Raw genomic sequence first — 12,588 nt, forward strand, 5'->3', positions numbered from 1 at the left:
CCCCGCCAACGCCGTGGTCGTCGCCGACGCCATCGCCGCCGCCGCCACTGTCGCCCTCGCCGGCCGCCCCCGTTGTGAGCCGCCGCCGTTGAGGCTCTGTTTATATATGCAAAAGTTTATATATGCAAAAATTTATACATATATGCAAGTATATATGTATTTTATATATGCAAAAATTTATATATCTAGCTAGGAAGAAGGAAGAAAGGAAGAAGAAGAAAAACTTATATATGAGAAATGTATGTATTTATATATGAGAAATGTATGTATGTATATGAGAAATGTATGTATTTATATATGAGAAATGTATGTATTTATACATGAGGGGGGTCGATATACCCCCTCTTTGATAGCATTTTTGTGCATTTTAGGTTAGTGTATATATATGTTGATGTATATATGCAAAAGATAGATTTTTAGAAAAAATACTATTTTTTCTGTTGATGATATGATGATGTTTTTTTTCATATATGTATTAATTTTTTTAAGTTGTTAGTAGATATCGATTTTAGGTTAGTGCATTTTATCACTGATTTTAGGTTAGTTGAGCCTCTTTAGTGCATTTTATGTTTGTTGCATTTTAGGTTAGTGCATTTTATGTTAGTGGAGAGGAAAAAGTAAAATAAGGAAAAGGAAAATAAGTAGAGAAAGAAGGAGAAGAAGAAGGAGAAGACGAGGAGAGGAAGAAAAGGAAGAGGAGAAGTAGAAAGGAATAGAGGAGAGAAGAAAAAATAGAAATTTCTATTTTTTATTCTTCTCCTCTATTCCATTCTTCTTCTCCTCTTTTTTTTCTTCGATCTTCTCCCCCTCCCGATAGGAAAGTTTTATATATGCAAAAATTACAATTTTAGAAAAAGAAGGATAGGAAAGAAGAAAATAAGAAGAGGAAAGAAAGAAGAAGAGGAGAGGAAAAGAAGAGGAGAAATAAATAAGAAGAAGAAAAAAGAAGAAAAAGAAGAGGAGAAGGAAGAAAGGAATAGTGGAGAAGAAGAGAAAATAGAATATTAGTGGAGAAGAAGAGAAAATAGAATATTCTATTTTCTCTTCTTCTCCACTATTCCTTTCTTCCTTCTCCTCTTCTTTTTCTTCTTTTTTCTTCTTCTTATTTATTTCTCCTCTTCGAGGGTCGGAAACTAGGGTAGAGGGTCGAGGGTCGTTAAGGGGTCAAGGGTCGAGGGTTTCAGGGTCGAGGGTTCGAGGGTTCTATAGGTTCGAGGGTCGAGGATTCCAGCAGGGTCGTCTAGGGGTCGAGGGTTCCAGGGTCGTCGAGGGTTCGAGGGGTCGAGGATCGCTGAGGGGTCGAGAGAGGTTTCCTAGTGTCAAAGTATTGAAGAAATCCATGCCTTCATCATTAGCCGGAAGTAACCAGGGCATGTTGGTACGAAGTTCTGCAAAGTTGTTCTGGAATGGAGTCCCGGATAGAATAATCCGCCTTTTGGTACGAATTCAGCAAAGGCCTTCCAAATAGCGATATTCGGAAGGCTCTTGCTGAACTTTGTACCAAAAAGTGAATTATCCTATCTGGGACTCCGTTCCAGAACAACTTTGAAGAGCTTCGTACGATCATGCACATGTTACTTTCGCCTAATGATGAAGACATGGTTTTGTTGAATCCTTTGACACTAGGCAACCTTCCGACCCCTCGGCGATCCTCTCGAACATGAGAGGAAGAAGAGGGTCGTCTAGGGGTCGAGGGTTCCAGGGTCGTCGAGGGTTCGAGGGTTCTTCTCCTATATTCTTTCTTCTCCTCTTTTTTTTCTTCTTCTTCCTCTTTTTTTATCGGGAACGAGGGTCGTCGAGGGACATAGATGTAGTGTCGTCGTTGTCGATATATACCCCCTCCCGATAGCTTACTATGATTAGGTAGCTAGTTCTACGTTTGGCACTAATATATCCATCTGTCATGTTTGAATAATAATTACCATGTTGTAAATATTTGTAGAAACTATGGACACCGCCCTAGACGAAGCAACAAAAGAAGCGTTGTTGAGGGACATAATCGCAGAAGGAAGTGATGCCATCTCATTGTTTCTCAACGAAACCGATGGTCTGGAAGGAGAGGGTGAACAAGCTGTCTACGGTGACCTAATGCCGGTGCAAGAAGAAGAACATGAGGACGGCTCTGGTGACCCAATGCCGGTGCAAGAAGGAGACCGTGATGACGGCTCCGGTGACCGAATCGAGTCCGGCCAGGTATATATATTAGTTAAGCCTATGCTGACTAGCTGATTGATGCATTCATTGTTTTGGTATGTACACATATTAATTAAGTCTTTGTTCTTTTTTCTAGCCCTCCGGATCGAGCACAACTTCGGTAAAGAGACGAGGCCCGAAGAAAAAGTTGAGCTCGGATGAAAAGTTTGAGATCATAGCAATCGCGCCCGACGGCCAACCTATTGAACCCTTCCGGACAAAGAGCGCATTTGTTGCTCAGTGCGGGGTTCTGGTTAGGGACAAGATCCTGATAAGCATCCAGCAATGGTTTAAGCCGGCTACAGAAGACCCTGAGGTGTCTTATGTCAACGATATGCAGAAAAATGATCTTTGGACTGAGCTGAAGTCAAATTTCACCCTACCGCCTGAGGATAATCCAGAGAACCCAGTTAAAGAGAAATTAATCAAGTCTTTTGCTCTGAAGAGTATGGCAGAACTATTCAGGAGGTGGAAGAAAGAGCTGAATAAGTTTGTCGAAAATAATGAGACACCAGAATTCAAGGGCAGATATGAGAAGATCAGAGATCACTGGCCCGCATTTGTGGCCCACAAGACATCAGAAAAGAGTAAGAAGATGTCGGCGACAAACAAGCAAAATGCTGCGAAGAAGAAGCTTCACCATCGCACGGGGTCAGGTGGCTACATCGTAGCCCGGCCTAAGTGGTCCAAGACTGAGAATGATCTGGTTCATAAAGGGATCGAACCAGAGACAATTAACTGGCCAGACCGTTGCCGGACTTGGTTCTTCGGGGCTGGCGGAACCCTGGACCCTGTAACAGGGAAGTGCATTTGGACGAACGATCAAATGGACATACCAGTCAGTAAGCTTAAGCAGTATATCGAAGCAGCGCAGGAAGGGATGTTCTTTCCAGACAGAGAGAACGACGAGCTCACAATGGCCCTCGGGAATCCTGAGCACCCTGGACGGACACGAGGCACGCCAGGCTCCATTCCGTGGAAGGTTGGGTTTCCGGACGCAGGCGGTTACAAATCCCATGAGAGGAGGAAAAAAATGCAGCAGACCCAAATACAGGCGCTGCAAGCAAGGGTAGACGCGATAGAGGAACGAGAAGCAAATCGCAGCAAACGTACTGCCGAAGCCTCCCCTGAAGCTACCCCGCCATCTCAGCGCAGAAGCAGCGTGGCTTCCACCGAGCTGCTTCAGCCGGAGCATGCCTTGACGACTCCTGCCAGCTATCCCGTGGATGCTATAACGAAGTCTCAAAATTGCCACCTTATGACGCAATGGATGAATTTGAAGGTCAAGGCGGCTGTTGGCTCTGTTTATCCTACTGAACCCGGCGCAACTTTTCACTGCCGGACGATTCCAGAAGGATATGCTAGGGTGATGGTGGATGAGATAACGGAGGAATTTGAGGACCTCCAGCTTGACCACCCTACCGGTGAAGGGGAGACTCGGCTGGGGTCTGCTCTGAAGACTCCATGCCTATGGCGGAAGGAGCTCATCAACCTTCCGAACTGGACGCCACCGCCTCCTCCTCCTCCTCCGGCGAGTCAGGGCACTCCGCCTCCACCACCTCCTCCTCCGGCGAGTGACGATCAGGTCCCTCGGCCGGCTCCTTCTTCGGCGCGTGGCGGCACTCCGCCTCCTTCTCCGCCTATGCCGATGCGCCCGAGCAACCAGCCTCCTCCTTCTCCGCCTTGTCAGCAAGGGCGGAAGAGACCTGCCGCCGCTCCAGCTGCTCCGGCGCGTCGTAGTCCTTCTCCTCCGCCTCTTAAGTAAGTAAAGAAGACAACCGCTCCGTCTGCTCGGTCGGCGGCTAGCAGTACAACCAGAGGCGGGAGGACATACAGATTCGGTCCTTCTCTGAAGACTCCAGAGAAGTTACCATATGAGAGGACCCTGGAGGAGAACGCCGAGATCACGTGAGAAGAAGTGAGGAACTTCTTTGAAGGGGTGAAAGCAAAGAAACATCCACCTCCGGAGGAGAAGGTAGATCGGGTGAAAGTGAAGCGCACTCTGGCTGCCCTGACAAAACCACCGAAGTCTGATCCGCCGAAAGGAAACTATGACCGCATTATTGGAAAGGAATTTGCCGAAGCGGAGCGGTCGAGAAGTACTGTCAGTGATCAAAGGCTGAAAGAACGACGAGCTGGGAAACAAATTGCCCAGCTCGGCGAACAAGCGAAGCAATCGTGCCCCCCGCTCAAGGTGCCTAGCCACAACGTCGCTAATGATCCGAGGATGGTGCCCGGTTATAGCAATCTTGCAGATTACCTGCCCGATGAAGTACATTATGAACCCATGGACGTGCAGATACAAAGATACGAGTACGAGAAGCCTCTCGTCAAAGATGAAAGATCTCTATCAACGATGATGCGAAGATTGCATGATTGGTACTTGAAAATCTACAGAGACTCTGGGGGAGGAGTACTTTGTATGTGAAAGTTAAAAAGGAGCATGACCTCGTTGGAATTGATCTGTTGCCTGTTCCATTTGAGGAGTTCTATCAGTTTTTCAATCAATTGGCCCTCGATAAAACAACGGTCGCCTGCTACTATCTGTAAGTAGTACTACTTCTGTCATTAAGTTTCTCTATATAGCTTAGCTCTTTCATTGCATGTATTTATAATCACCCTCACTATATTATGCAGATTAAAGATCGCCGAATTGAAGAAAAGACAAGTCGGTGATATTGGGTTCATTAACACATATCTCATAGATGCAACTCAGGTTAAACTTCATGCCGCAGCTACCGAGGCCAACTTGCTATGATCGTTTGTAATAAATCAAAACAAAGATATAATACTCTTTCCTTACAACTTCAGGTGAGTGTTACTGTCTTGTGCGTATTCGGTTTCCCTTATATATTAGTCAAGGTTATAGTAATGTAATTCATGAGTTATGCATGTGTGTGCGGTTTCCACTATATTCTCCTAGAGATTAAGCTTGAGCAGGGACTAGTAACCGTCTTAGACTCAAAACGAAAAGATCCCCAGGACTATGCAGACATGACTCAAATACTCCAGAAGTAAGTTAAATCGATCATTATCCACCATATCAGCAACTTTGTTCATTTCCTGATATCAAGTAATTGTTTTCTTTGTCCGGCAGGGTTTGGAGAAAATTCACCAAAACAGTTCCGGGACTGCCGAAGGAGCTGGAATTTAGACACCCGAAAGTAAGTACTATAGTAGCATGTTCCGCGCATCTCCTAGTGATTCAAGTGCTAGTTTCATCAATACCATTTAGCATTCTTGCTTATCAGTTTGATTGACCTCTATTTCTTGTAAAGTGGTTGTGGCAGGAACAAGGGAATGATTTCTGTGGATACTACATCTGCGAGTCCATCCGCCACACGACCTGTGAGCGGGGTGGGTACTCTAACGAACAATATGAAGTACGTAAATAACAACATTCACAATTTTATTTTATTACCATCATTTATGTTGAGTTTCATTCATTTATATATATATATATATATATATATATATATATATATATATATATATATATATATATATATATATATGTATTGACCCTCTTCTTAAAATTAGATGTTTCGGAAGCGGGATGAACTCCTAGCACCAGCTCGCATGCGAGCAATTCAAGAGGAATTGGCGGCATTCTTTCTTGACCACGTGATCCCTGAAGACGGAGATTTCTATGTGGACCCTGAGTTCGTATGATTATATTTGTAAGAGATAATTATTGTATATATGTAGCCGGTAGTGTCAGATAGATATACGAGAACTTGTTCTTCGACCAATCTCTCGGAGAAGGAGAGGTGGAGGCCCATCAGTCCCGGTTCTGGATTGAACCGGGACTAAAGGGTCGGGGCATTAGTACCGACACTTTAGTCCCGGTTCAGGAACCGGGACTAAAGGCCCTTACGAACCGGGACTATAGGCCCTTTTTCTACCAGTGAGAGCTTCCATTACGACAACATGCATGGTTCTGCCCGAGAAGGTGCACCCGCCATCCTAGGTCCAAATGCCTGCTCAAGCACATCAATTTGCAGCTTCACATGAAAATTCTCTTTCTCCTTATGCTTAGCAAACATGGTAGCGAGCTCTTCATCATTACTAGTTATCACCCATTTATTTTCCCCATCGTAGTATTTGCATTCCACTTCACCAAGCAAACCCCAAGGATAATGGCTGCAAATTACCTCTCCAAATTGTCTGAAACTCCAATTACAAGCCATTGGCAACAGATAATCCAAACCTCCTTGGAATTTCTTCTTATTTTTTGCATTCAGAATGTACCAGTCCCTTCTAATGTGCACCAAGAAAACAAACCGCAACTCTATCCTAACCCATGAAAAACAGAGACGCAATCAGCACACCAATAGCAAAATTAACCGCAAACCAACTCGGATCGACTGTTGAAATGCACAAGGAAGCTCAATCCAAACAGCGCGTGACTTACCCCTCGGGAACCCAGTCGTGGACGCAGCGTATCTCCGGCCCGATGCCTGCCTTGCCAAATACTTCGGGGTCGCCGCCGCTCGCCATTTCGCCCTGGGGTTCACCCTCCTACTTCCTCTTTGTGCACCAGCCCCCACCTATCAGTGCTCCGGCCGGGCGCACGGAAGAAGGCCCCGCCGCGGGTCGAGCAGGCGGCGGGCGTAGTGGCGGAACGAGCGCCCTACCCGTGTCGTCATAGGAAGGTGGCGGACGGAGCAGGATGGCGGTAGAGCAGGACGTCCGCGGCAGCGCAGGTGGTGGCAGCCCCGCAGGACGGCCGGGCGGTGCATGGGACAGATGGGCGTCGGCTGTGCCCGGTTCAAACCCTAGGATTTGTCGTTGTTGCGCGGGCCCACGTGTAAGCTCCGGACCCAGTTCCATGTGGTCCCACGTGTAAGCTTCAGACCCACTACCAGTAACGCCAACAGACGAAATAGACTTAAATATGGCCGTTTGGTCCGTCATAGTAGTTGCACACAAACTAGGGGTAAAACTGAGCACAATCGGAAACAGAGGGCAAAATTGAGTACATGGACATCACTGAGGGCAAAAGGATAATTAACCCATGATTCATTATGTCTCTGTTCTTATTTCCTTTTGTTCCTGATGGTTTATCTGCTCTTATAAATAAATGATTATTAGGGACACTTCTCTAAGATAAAATTGATGAGGAGAGCCCCTCCATCTCATATTTTTTTGATCTCGGATGATATAATCTTATTCTTCAAGTCTTGTGAAGAACAGGTTAGTCATGTTAAAGGTACAATGGAGGTGTATGCTGCAGCCACTGGTTCCTCAATCCTGCTAAATGTTCGATCCGTCTTAGAGAAGCTTGTGCAAGCACATCTCGTGACTTAATAGGAAACCAGTCGCACACCTGGGGCTGCTCACACCTGATGGGCGCATAACAAAAGGCAAGCTCCCAAATCTCCAAGTCGAGTTTAGAAAGAGGCTATTTAATTTGGATGGTTATACACCACAGGCTGGGGATGATGTACTAATAAAATATTTAGCACAATTCATCCCCACGTATATTATGATCGTGTTTAAGAAACCTCTTGGAGTCAGTGATGATATAAACCGTATGGTGCGAATCTACTATTGGGGTACTGAAAATGGTAAAGGGATCACCCATTGGTATGCTTGAAACAAAATGGCTAGGCCAAAGAAACGAGGAGGGCTCGGATTCTGGGACTTTGTTTGCTCATTCAGGCCTTGCTCACGAGGCAGGCTTGGCGCCTACTAACTATCTGAGAGAGCTATACAAGATTCTTTCAAGTTACCTGTCAACTCTGCATTGTGTTGATGTGGATCCCTCCTAAGACCCATTGAAGGGAAAAACAACGAGCAAACTACCTTCCAGCATACTTAGTTTTTTTTTTCAAAAAGGGGATGACCCCGGCCTCTGCATCAGACCAATGCATACGGCCACCTTTATTACTAAGATCCAGGATACTTAGTGTACATGTGTTTTCAGTCAGTTCTGTTTGCGCCGAAGTACTTGGACCCCTCCTGTATTTTGACGAGTTAAATGAACACTGATGGGTCCTTCTTAAATGGGTCTGCTGGGGCATATATAGTTTTTTGAGATCATCTTTGTGCGGTTTTGCCACTGTATTCAGTTCCTGTCGAAAGCTTCCGTCATGCAGCGACACACTGATGGGTCCTTCTTAAATGGGTCCTTCTGTCATGCAGCTTTTTTGAGATATAGTTTTTTGAGATTATGGAAGGTTTAGCTTTGGGCCTACAGTGGAGTAATTTCGCTGTCGCACAGAGTGACTGTTTGGAGGTTTGCTGTGATTAAGAGACAAGTCAACAGATTGAAATATTCCTTCGTTATCCAGGAAATAAAGGAAGCTATGAAGGAGCAAGAAACTTGTATTAATCATATTAGACGGTGCCAAAATAGGGCTAGTCATTTTATGTCAAACTTTGGTACATCTCAAAGCCGAACTGTTGTATGGCTCGGTGCATTCGTTATGCTCACAAACGGGACATGAAATATCAATCCTGTTTGCCCCTAAATAGGAACCAGCTCGTGGTGTAGTTAGCTGGAGAAAAGCAACGCGCACATAACTAACGTGACATGCAAATTTTGGTGAAAGCTCGCCGTGTCCGCTCCGCTGCAGGCCCCAATGTTTCCTGCTGTCCACCGATGCGATGCTGCCAGCGAGCGCGACCCGAGCCAGGTATAGCGTGAAAAGACGCTCGGCACCGCGGGAGGTCAACATCAGTGTCTACTGCAGCCAGCAACCGTTGCCGATGCTCACCAGGGCCAATGACGACTGCTGCCCAGCTGTCGTGAGGCGACGTACTGCTGCTGAGCTGGTGCTCGTTCTTGATCGCCGGCCACATATGTGCTATCAAGGACATACGAATTTCGGGGCACCACTGTGCACTGCCATGAAAGGGGTATCGCGCAACGGCGGATGAGTATGCCTTTTTGCTGTGTAAAGACCCGTGCCAGTGAAGACCCGTGTACCCTTTTGTTCTCCAATCTAAGTGTATGTCTACACTTCCACATATCTGCTTGTCCATATGCCTCCCAAGCCGAACTAATGGACACGGAAACTGGTTACCAAAAGATAACTATGGTGATCGGTCTTATCATCTTGGTAGAGAATCAAGCGAGAAACGATAGGCCGAAGTATGTGTGTTAGAACTATCATTGGTTTGAGATGAGAGGGATGGAGATGATGAAGGGCTTGCATAAATAAGGAGGGTGAGTAGCTGGTAGGCAAATAAAGAAGGGTAGTTTGAAGCAATGAATTGTAATGAAGCGAGGAGTGAGTGAAGGCAACATATAGCAGTGAAAATATGCAGAAAGACAACGTTCACGGCCAGAACTGGCATATATATCAAATCAAAGTGCATCGTTGCCACAAGTTTGTGGACATACATTTTCAACTTTGTTACTTAAAATGAACCTGATACACGAGTCGGTGTACTACCAGTACTATAACATCGATTTAAAAACAAATCTCTACAACACGAAAGGTTTACTGGGTTGGAAATGAACGATGCTATTCTTACATGCCCGTTTTACAATTTGCTCCAAGTTGTTACTCCCACTCTCACAGTACGTAAACCTTTTGTAGAAATACTCTAGTATGTAGGAATATGTTCTTGTTTTTTATTTGCACGTAATAGTCCTTTGGGGGCATGGATTTCCCAATCATGCCGGCCGCGTGAATCCCTCGACTATGGCTCCCGTGTCCGACGCCACCCGACCCACCTGCTTCAACTGTGGCACGGTTGGCCATTCTCAGGTTGACTGCTCCAACTCCGCCTGCTGCTATATTTGCAAGGACCCCGGCCACCCCACCCTGCTATGCCCTGACAAGCCGGTCCCCGACAAGCTACGGATGTACGGGCATGGAATTGAGGGGTTGGGTTCTTCCATATCGAGTTCCCCGACGACTCGCCCCCATCCCCTTCCCTCTAGGCCGTGGTCACAGTGACTGATGGTGTGGCCTCCCCCGAGATGATCGAGGCGGAGCTCAACCATCTTTACCGCCGGCAGTGGGAGTGGGCGGTCACCCCTATCTCCGGCACCGAGTTCTCTGTGGTCTTCCCCGACGCCCTCAGCCACGGATACGCCACACATAGCGACCAGATCACTCTCGCCCTCAACAAGCTCGTCGTCGACATCCCCGAACCGATCCTTGACACGAAGGCTGTGGCCGTCCTTGACACGGCATGGATCCTCATCTCCGGGCTCCCGGACATCGCGAGGTCTGAGCGTACCATCCGTCGCATGTCCCGGATCCTGGGGAAGGTGGTGGTGGTAGATGAGCTTTCCCTCCGCAAGGAGGAGGAGGTTCGAGTCAAGGTCAAATGCCTCGATTCAACCAAGCTTCGTGCCACGGTCCGGGTATTCTTCAATGATCAAGGGTTCGACCTTCGCATTGCCCCGAGCCGCCCAACCATGTGGGGCGTCCCCGCTTCTCCGACGACGGCCCTCCGGATGGCCACCCCGGCCCGCAGGACGACTACAATGGTCGCCGTCACCCCTGCCCCGACCACTCGGATGATGATGACGGATCGGAGGACAGCCCCTCCCGCTCCCCCTCGCCGCTGCCCCCACCCTCTTCCTGGTCCCTGGGTGGGCGGCAGACCGGGAGGTCCCTCGCCGCTCTGCCGGAGGTGCTGCTTCCGGTGCCCCCGTCGCCTCCCGCCGGGGAGACTAAGCCTAGTGACACTTCCAGTGTGGGGCTCGTGGTCATCCCTGCATCCTCCCCGCGCTCACCGGTCCCTCAGCCGGTGTCCTCCGCTGCCCTGCTGCCGTCGCCGCCATCTGGAGTCCCTCCCGCCTCTGGGTCAGTCCTGCCCCTCACGCCCCTCGACACTCAGGCCGCGTCTCCACCTCCTGTGATGCCCCCGGCCCCTCCGTCCGTGGTCTTGCCTTCGCCGCTGCCTGAGGTGGCCCTAATACCCTCCGGGCCGTCGCCGCCGGCCACCACGGCGGCACCGTTGGGGGCGGCTTCCCCGCCGGCCTCACCTCGGCGCGCTTCCTCTCCCACCCCCCTGCGTGGTGGGTGCGGACTGGACACCGCCTTGGCGACTCCGCTGGCCGCTCCGCCTCTCCCGCCTCGCTCCTCGACCTATGCCAGGCGGGGCCGCTCGACGTCGACCCCTATGACGTCATCTCGGTGCAGCGCCCGCATCGACGCCTCGCGGCCCGTGGGCTCCCTTGCTCTGCCCATCTTCGAGCGGGCTGAGCTCCGCGCCGCGGCGCGTAACCTCGAGCCAGGTACTCCAGTCATTCCTGCCAGTTCCGATACATGTTCATTTTCTGCTTTGGAGTCTATTCCTCTCGGACATCTCGCCATGGTCGCGGCTGATTCCGATATAGTGTTTCGGGGGGAGGTCGATCCCCCCTTAGTCCAAATTGCGGCTATCCAGTCACGCGAAGTCCTCGATGGGCGGTTGGCCGAAGCCCGTGCCCGCTTTGCTACTCCCGCATCTGGGACGGGTGGCCCCGCCCCCATACCGTCCGGGCAGGCAGCGCCCGCTCCTCTGGAAATCCGCGGTCGCACCCGGTCTTGCACTGCCGCCCTTCGCGCCCAAAGCGCCTCCCGTGTCCTAGGGTCAAGCAGCCCCTCCATGGTGGTTTAATGCGGACCCTTTTTTGGAACATCCGCGATTTCGGCCAGGATGGCCGACGCCGCCAGCTCATCGAGTACATGCGCGATGAGCGAATCGACATTGTTGCAATCCAAGAGACCATGCGAACCGAGTTCTCCTTGTCCGAGCTCGACCACCTTAGTCCCCACCTGTTCGCCTGGCATTGGCTCCCTTCTAGTGGGATTGCCAGTCACTCGGGTGGCATCCTCTTAGGTGTCAAGGATGCCACCTTTGAGGTAGGCAGCATGGACCGGGGGGAGTTCTTTGTCAGCATGGAGATTTTAGAGAGGGCACTGAACTTCAAATGGGAGATCATCATAGTATATGGCCCTGCCGACCACCGCCGGTCCGCGGCATTCCTTGATGATCTCAAAAATAAGGTGTCTGCCGCCCGCCTTCCGGTCATCATGGGCGGTGACTTCAACCTCCTCCGATTTGCGGAGGATAAAAATAACGACCGAGTAAACCTCCCACGGATGCAAATGTTCAACGACTGCATCGCTAACCTCGGTCTGCGGGAATTAGATAGGATTGGTGCCAGATTCACCTGGACCAATCACCAGGCCGACCCGACCCGTTCCGTCCTGGACCGCATCCTGGTCGCGCCTGAGTGGGAGTTGCAATGTCCCCTTGCTACCCTTCGTGCCATTACCCGTATTGGCTCGGACCACGTTCCCTTGCTGCACTCCTCTCAGGATGAACGCCCTCCCGTCGCCCCCAGGTTCCGCTTCGAGACGTTCTGGCTCAACCAGAACGGCTTCTCGGAAGCCGTCCGTGCCCGTTGGCTAGAGGCCCGCAGCTCTCCCCACCGATCCA

The sequence above is a fragment of the Triticum dicoccoides genome, chromosome 7A (genome assembly GCF_002162155.2).
Source record: "Triticum dicoccoides isolate Atlit2015 ecotype Zavitan chromosome 7A, WEW_v2.0, whole genome shotgun sequence".
NCBI classification, from domain to species: Eukaryota; Viridiplantae; Streptophyta; class Magnoliopsida; order Poales; family Poaceae; genus Triticum; species Triticum dicoccoides.